The sequence below is a fragment of the Calidris pugnax genome, unplaced genomic scaffold (genome assembly GCF_001431845.1).
Source record: "Calidris pugnax isolate Ruff unplaced genomic scaffold, ASM143184v1 scaffold91, whole genome shotgun sequence".
Taxonomy (NCBI): domain Eukaryota; kingdom Metazoa; phylum Chordata; class Aves; order Charadriiformes; family Scolopacidae; genus Calidris; species Calidris pugnax.
In genome coordinates, this window is record NW_015090898.1 from 2,370,449 (window position 1) to 2,378,127 (window position 7,679).

The following is a 7,679-nucleotide window of genomic DNA, read 5'->3' on the forward strand; positions in this document are numbered from 1 at the left end:
TTGGTGCACTGGTGAAATAAAATGTTTAAATAGATTGAATGGCAGACTTTTTCCCTCTGTTGTGACATTAATCCCCCAATATTCCTGGGCCCCTTGCTGGGTATTGAGGCAAAGAAAGGAACCAGAGGAGGTCCCTCTCTATACATCTGCCTGTGAAGTGAAAACTCCCTGGATACACTTATCATACATGATCCAATACATCAATTAAACCAAAGACCTTTCTGCAATAATCACTCACACACATGAAATAAATCACTCCCTCTGACAGATCTTTTCTGGCTCAGGGCAGACTGCTCCGTGGAGGAGGTGGGATGTGGAGAGGGGAGCCCCGGTGTCCGTGGGGTGCCTGCCCAGCCTGGTCTCCAGCAGAACATCTCCCTGCAGCTCTCAAATCCTGGGTTCCTCACCCAGCTCTGCCCAACGCCCACATGGATGCTTCGAGGGAGACGGGTGGAGATTCCGGAGAAGAGGCTTAGATGGAAAGGTGTGCTGCTAAATTAGGAGGTAAACTAAAGGCTTGGTGCTCTTGGAATTTTCTTTTTTTGTTGTTTTTTTTCCTTTTTTCCTTTCTTTCCTTTCCTTTGGACGTCTGTGTTCTTCGTGATTGTATCCATACTGATAGTAAGAATGTTTAGAAGGAGCCTGTACCCATTCTGCCTTTCTCTGACTTCTGCCAAACTCCCTGAAGAGAGAGGAGTTTCTATCAACTTCTGAGTTTGCATTTGACTGCAAACACCTCCCGCCCCTCCCTGTCCTGAAAAAACTCCTAAGCAATACTGAAAAGAGTAAGAAACGATAAGCAGACTCCAGGCTCCTCGTTCCTCAGTCACTTACAAAATGCTTTGCAGAATTTGCAGCAGCAGATTAATGCTCACAGACCCACAAATCAGAGGATTTCCAGCTCCACCTCCCTCCCATTCTGCAGGGAAAAATCTCAATCTCCTCAGAGAAGAGGGGGGAAAATAGATGAAATTAAGGTTTAAAACAATTTAGGTTTGCATTTAATTTAGTTTTGCATTGTCAGAAATGCACACGGCCTACAGAAAAATTAAAAAGATTATTGTAGAATAAAAGGCAGAGCCACAGCGTGTTTGACAATGCGCTCTGTATTTTATGTTCATTAGGACAGGGAGTCTGGAATACTCATTTCTTTATGATGAAGGAACTAAAGATTTCCAATGAACATGCTGCAATGAGCGTGCCGGGGAGATTTATTGCCAAAGCTGCTTGTTAATCACAGCGACCACCTTTCAGGCTTCCCAGCACGGGTAACTGAGTTGTAGAGATGCTTCTGCCCCAAGACACCCCTTCAGTGTGCTGGGGAAACGGGAACCCCACAAACCAACTTCAGCAGGGCCTGAGGAAACACAGCTGCAGGGATGTAGAGCAGTGGTTTTGGAAATCAGCAGTTCCAGCTCACTGTTAAAAGCCTCCCTCCTTGGGTACCCATCTCTTGAGAGATGGGTACATCTCTGGACATCTCTGTCGCCATGGGCCCTGCTGCCATTTTTGAGGATTTCTGCAAATCTTCTAGCTGTGGGTTCCAAGAAAGTGGAAAGCTGCCCAGAGGGCTCACCAGCAACAGCCTGGGTTGGGAATAGTGAGAAACAGGACCACGTTGGTCACCAGCATCTTGGAATAAGGGTGGATAATGCATCTTGGCCTCTGCGTGGCTGGAGCTCAGAGCAATAAAGGCTTTTCCCCCAGTCACTACAACAAACACAGACTGGGTATCTTCAAAGGCTGCCTCAAGCACAGTGGGCTTGTCTGTAACTGTGTTATTAGTAAATAATTAATAGTGTAGACAAACCAATGACAGGAAAACCCACAACCTCTTTTGCTGCATCAGCTCCAGCCGATGCTGGTGGCCAGGCGTGGTGGGTGCTGGTGTGCAGCGCAGAAGGGACCCCGTGAGCAGGGAAATGTCCCTTCCTGGCTGGAGAAGCCACCTCTGATGGGTGGTGAAGCAGGTGTGCTCCTGTCAGAGCAGGGTTTGGCCCTTAGGAAATCATTAAGCTGTAAACTCTCGACATGACAGGCTGGAGTAGTGCTGGTCTTCCGTTTCATGTCAAAGGCTGTGTGGAGGCTCCTTCGTTAGCGGGTCGATAATTGACTCAATGGGCTGTGATCGCTCAGCCGCACTCCGACAGACGGAGGTGCAGTGGCTTCCAGCATCCAGTATCATCAGCACCCAGGGGGTGGTGGAGTCACCATCCCTGGAGGTATTTAAGAAATGTGTAGACGTGGCATTTCAGGGCATGCTCTAATGTCTGAGATTGTTGGGTTTTGTCTGTCTGTGGGTGGGTGTGGGGTGTGTGTGTTGGTGGGTTTGTTTTGTTGTTGTTTTTTTTTGTGGTTGGACTCAAAGGTCCCTTCCAACCATGACTATTCTGTGATTCTGTGATCACTCCAGCAGCTGGAGGGGCCACTCTGGGGCCCAAGGTGGCACATCTAGATCATGGGCCAGCAGCTGGGATGGGTAACGCTTCCAAAAGTGATGGGTCGATGCCCAGTGCCATGGCCCATCCCTGGGGAAAGACCCCCCTCCCTGTTCCTGGGCACCTGCCAGTCCTGATGGGTCTCCTCATGCCTCAGTCCAGCCCGGTGTGGTGGCCATGGGCTTGCAACCCACTTTGATGATGCTTTTGAGAACAGACCGGAGTGCCCCAAGGAGCTGACAACCTCTTCAGATGGAGTCCAAACCCTTTTTTGGACTTAGAGTGTGACTGAGGTGGAAAAGCTGCTCCTGGCAGTGTGTTTGGAGGGAGATGTGCAGCCCCAGGAGGGTGCAACACTCAGAATATTGGTTTAAAGGATGCAGCAGAATATTTATTTAAAGCAAGAGGTGGGAGCTGCGCGGTGTGTAGACCTTGAGTGGTCACACTGTGGAGCCAAAGGAAGAGCCAAGGAAATGTGAGCCAATTACCTTCTGGGTATGGCCACTATGACCAAAATTTTCATATTGTGTGGTTTTTTAAATGGCTAAATATTACTAGTGTCTTTGGAGGGTTATTTTTGTGCTCTTCCCTGTCTGATCCCCCTTTTTTCAGCGGAGGCAATTCTTCGCTGTAGGAAGACTGTTAAAAATGGCATATTGTCTGCTCCTTGAATTTCTGACACAACCTCAGCACAGAAGTTGTCGGCAATTGTGTTTTTGACAGTGACAAGACACTCTGTAACTCAGGATTCAGAGACTTTCTGTTCTCCTGCCCTTGCACTTAATGAAAACAGAGTTTGTTTTAGAAAGACAAAAAAAAACCTTTCTGAGTTAATTTCAGCTCAGTTCAAACCAGGGGATACAGAGGCAGGAACCGAGGCTCATGTTTGTGAGAAAATCTGAGGAGGGGGAAAGGATAAGGTGTGTTAGGAGAAGAAAAATCCTTTTCATTTTTTTCATTTTCCAAGAAGGTATTATGAACAGTAGAGAGAGGAAAAAAAAAAATTACTTGACAAGGTTCTTCTAAAGAGGAAGAATAGCATAAAGTGCTGGTTAAATTCCCATTGATCTTTCACTCAGCTCCCCGTACACATGTGGGTTTGACTATTTGATATTTCCTTTCACTGTCACGGGTAATAACTGAGTGGAAACAATCATTTCTAAATAACTGCCTATGATTCTTCTATTGTAGTGATTAGTGCTGAATAATTATTAGCTCCGCTGAATATTGCGTGGATAGATATGATGCGAGGAACTAGGAGCTGTCAAGCCGCTGGCATCTGCGCCACCGAGGGATGCTCCACCACAGCCCTGTGCCTATAGACGGTACCTATAGCTGGTGCCTATAGATGGTGCTCTTCCCCTCGCACAGCTCCAGCGGCTCCCACTCAGCCCTGCCAGGGGATCACACACAGGCCTGGGCTCTGCTTGTCCTAAAAGGATACAGGGAAGGAAAAAGGAAGAAAGAAAAAAACCAAAAAGATGGGGGAAAAAAAAAGAAAAAGAAGGATGTTGTTGTTGTTGTTGTGTGTTTAGGGGGTAAGAAAAAAAAAGAAGGATGTTGTTGTTGTTGTGTGTTTAGGGGGTGAGTGGTGGTTTTTTTTTTTTTTTTTTTTTTTTTTTTTTTTTTTGTGGTTGGACTCGATGATCTCTGAGGTCCCTTCCAACCACTACGATTCTGTGATTCTGTGAGTTTTCCTGCTTTAGAAATTAGGAAAAGCAGAATCTATGTTATTACCCTGGGAATGGCAAATGCAGAGCAAGTGCTGATGTCAGGTCCTGCTGCGTCCGTGGGCACTGGGAGAAGTACCAGAGGCAGTGACTAAAGGCACAATATCCAGGACTTTTAGCCAATATGAAAAATATGAAGAGGTGGGTGCTGGGAGGGTTGAAAGGCTCGTCGTTCCGCGCGGCTCAGATGGATTCATGACCCCTGTGCTCTGAAGCCAGGGAGTTTATCAAAGATGAGGACAGAGAGGAATTGTGAATACACAGGCTGGAAACAGAGATGGATACGGCTGCTGAGCGCCCGCTCTGTCATCTGTGGGCCCGATCCTGCCCAAAGGGAAAGGAGGGCTGGGCACAGCTCCCTGGCTAAGGGAACTGGGGAGGAGAAGTTGTGTGCCAAGAGTTTAAAGAAGGCTTTGGAGCCGCTCTTCCCTGCTGGGGGGTTGCTGGGCTCCTGGTTTGCTCCTTGGCACAGCTCCGAGCCCTCTGGGAGATGGGCTGGAGGGCTCTGCACCCACATCATCTTCAGCCCGTGTCGGTGACCCTCCTGCCAAGGATGCAGCCGCTGGCACCCAGGGGGTCCCACACAAATCCCCAGTGTGGGTTGAGGGACCTTTCTGTCCCCCAGCACCAGGCACCCACATGCACACCGTGGTGGGGAGTGTCAGGTGCAGCCGCTGGCACCCAGGGGGTCCCACACAAATCCCCAGTGTGGGTTGAGGGACCTTTCTGTCCCCCAGCACCAGGCACCCACATGCACACCGTGGTGGGGAGTGTCAGGTGTGGGCTCGTATTTGCAGTCCTGGGCATTTAACTTGTGTCTCTGCCATGGTAACAGTGAGTGTGTGTGAATGTGGGTGTGCATACAGCTCTCTACAACTACCTGAAAGGAGGGATGGGTGTGCATACAACTCTCTACAACTCCCTAAAAGGAGGGTGTAGAGAGATGGGGGTCGGTCTCTTTTCTCAAGTCACAGGCGACAGGACCAGAGGAAATGGCCTCAAGTTACGCCAGGGGAGGTTCAGGCTGGATATTAGGAAAAATTTTTTCACGGAAAGGGTTCTCAGCCATTGGACTGGGCTGCCCAGGGAGGGGGTTGAGGCACCATCCCTGGGGGTGTTCAAAAGATGGGTTGATGAAGTGCTGGGAGGTCTGGTTTAGTGATGATGCTCCTTGTTTGTTGTGTGGGTGTCTATTTTTGTCAGTGAGGTTGACGGTTGGACAAGATGATCTTTAAGGTCCCTTCCAACCTAGAAGATTCTGTGATTCTGTGCACAGAGGCGTGGAGTTTTCTGGACACAGGACTCTACACAGATACATACGTGCATCCCTACCTTTGTCACCATATGTATTTGATTGAATTAGAGGTGGGTCCTTTCTTCTGTAACGGCTCCAGACTTTGACTCCGAGCCTTACGCCTCTCACCCTTTCCAGGAGGTGAATTTCCCCAGCGGTTGTTTCGGCAGAAGCCTCTCACCCTTTCCAGGAGAAGGTGAATTTCCCCAGCGGTTGTTTCGGCAGAAGAGGTTGCTAATATTTAAAGCAGACAGAGAGCTCATTAGCCCAGAGGCACATCCATCACCTGAGCAAGCCCAGGGGAACCTCCACCTGTTTTATTTCTCTCCCCACATGCTGGAACAGCCTGTTGCTCACATGCCGTGGCCATGAGCTCCTTGGTGAGTCTCGGGGCTGCTCCCCGGCCCAGCAATCCCGTAATTAGCTCGAGACAGACTCTCCATACAGGAACATAATTGACCATCAATAAATAATAAACAGAAGACAGGATGCAGACAGTCCTGCAAAGAGGAGAGAAATGGTTGTTGAGACACTCTGACCTGCCTTGTAAGGCTTTCTGCAAAAGCAGGAATTGCATTAGAGGGGTGCACGTTGAACCAGGGATGGGATTTGTAATGGGATTTCTGTTCGCTGCAAACACACGACACAGTAAATGTAGCAGAGACAGAAGAGCCAAAGAGAAAAGCTTCCTAAGGAACCGATGCTGCCATCCACTGAGTGTCTTCTGTTTCCTCTCCTGAGCTAAACAGCAGCAACCCCTGTACCTTCCCAGGATGTGGAAATTCCCTGCTCCAGAGCTTCCAGTGGAAGCTTCCCATGGGAGCCGGGCTGGGCTCTTGGCTGGGCTGTGCAGGGAGGTGTGTCCGTGCCCCACTGATGGTCATACAGGTGCTATTGGGAAGGAAATCCTTTTCTGAAGGGTGGTAAATGTGGGGAGGATGAGGAGGATGAAGGCGAGCTAACCTGTCATTTTCTCTCGGGAGAGGGGCCAGTGCAGGCTCTGGTTTACAGCCCTCCCAGGAGGGGGGAAGCGCAGGATCCGGAGCCACACGGTGGGATGCAAAAGCATTCCCTGCGAGGGAGGTGGGATTGGGTTGGTTCAGTCACTCAGGTTTATTGAGGATGAGGCCCAGGACGATGGCTTTAATTTTCTCTCCTGAATATTCTGGTATGCGATAAACAAATTGTTAAAAAAGTCTCGATGACAAGAAACAGAAAGCAGCAATCCATCCTGTTATTGATTCCCTCCACCAGTTGCACTCCTCAAAATTGTTCCCGTGCTGCCTGACTGGGGTGGGTTTGGCTGGATCCTGGTGCTTGTGGGTTTTTGGAGCAGTGTGACCGTGCTGTCCTGTCCTGCTGTGTCACTGGGGCTGGCTTTGCCTCCCTATTTGCAGGTGTTCCCAAGCCCTTGTAGACCAGTGATAACCCCTGTGGCTCAGGGGTGGCTGAAGATGCTCCTCGCTTTGGGTACCCTACAGCATCCAGGTATTTTCTCCAGCAGGTGAGGCCAGGTGGTGACTCTGTGGTGAGGGATCCATCCCAAGGAGGGATCCCCTGGTTCCCAGCAGTGGGTGGCTGCAGGACCCCCTCTCCCAGCTGGCCACTGGCCCTGTGGTTTTGACTGGCCAGGAGGTGTGAAGGTGGGTGGCTTCAGGGGCTCTGCAGCACCCGGAGAGCCTTTGCTCTGCTGGAGGTGACGTGGCCTTGGCCTTGTCAACTCCATTTCATAGATGGGGAAAGTGAGAAAAGGAGACCCCAAGGGTCACTGTCCCCAGGGGGGGGATGTATGGGGGCGTCAGAGCCAGGAGGGGGGGGTCAGAGCCGGGAGAGGGGGGTCAGAGCCGGGAACAGGAGCCAGCAGCCTCCATCCCCCTCCCTCCCACAGCTGGTGGGGGGCTGCAGCCCACGACATGTGGGACAGCTGAGGGCACAGGTGAAGGCAGTCTTCATCTTCATCACCCCTGAGCCTCAGCCCAGCTGGTGCCGGCTCCGGGGGACCCGCAGCCTTTCGCGGTGAGGCGTCCCCGCTCCCCCCTTTCCCTGTGCGGGGCTTTGTTTCGGTGCGGTTTCCCCGGGGGGGGGTGACGGCGGAGGGATAGATCGGGAGGAGGAGGAGGGAGGGGGACACGCCGTTCCCCAGCACCGCTATTTCTGAGCCCCGCTCCCCGGCGCCGAGGCTGGGGAAGGGTTAAGGCGGGGAGCGGGGGCGGTGCG

The 7,679-nt window shown here is 51.0% G+C and overlaps 1 protein-coding gene across 1 annotated transcript in view; it reads left to right on the plus strand.

The window, feature by feature from the left end:
- The first annotated feature begins 432 nt into the window (after positions 1 to 432).
- Positions 433 to 7,679, plus strand: part of PLXNA2 (plexin A2) — a 217,552-nt gene continuing 210,305 nt past the window's right edge. The window contains exon 1 of the mRNA XM_014948566.1: positions 433 to 504. The gene's annotated coding sequence lies outside the window, so the exon portion shown is untranslated. The remainder of the gene's footprint in view (positions 505 to 7,679) is intronic.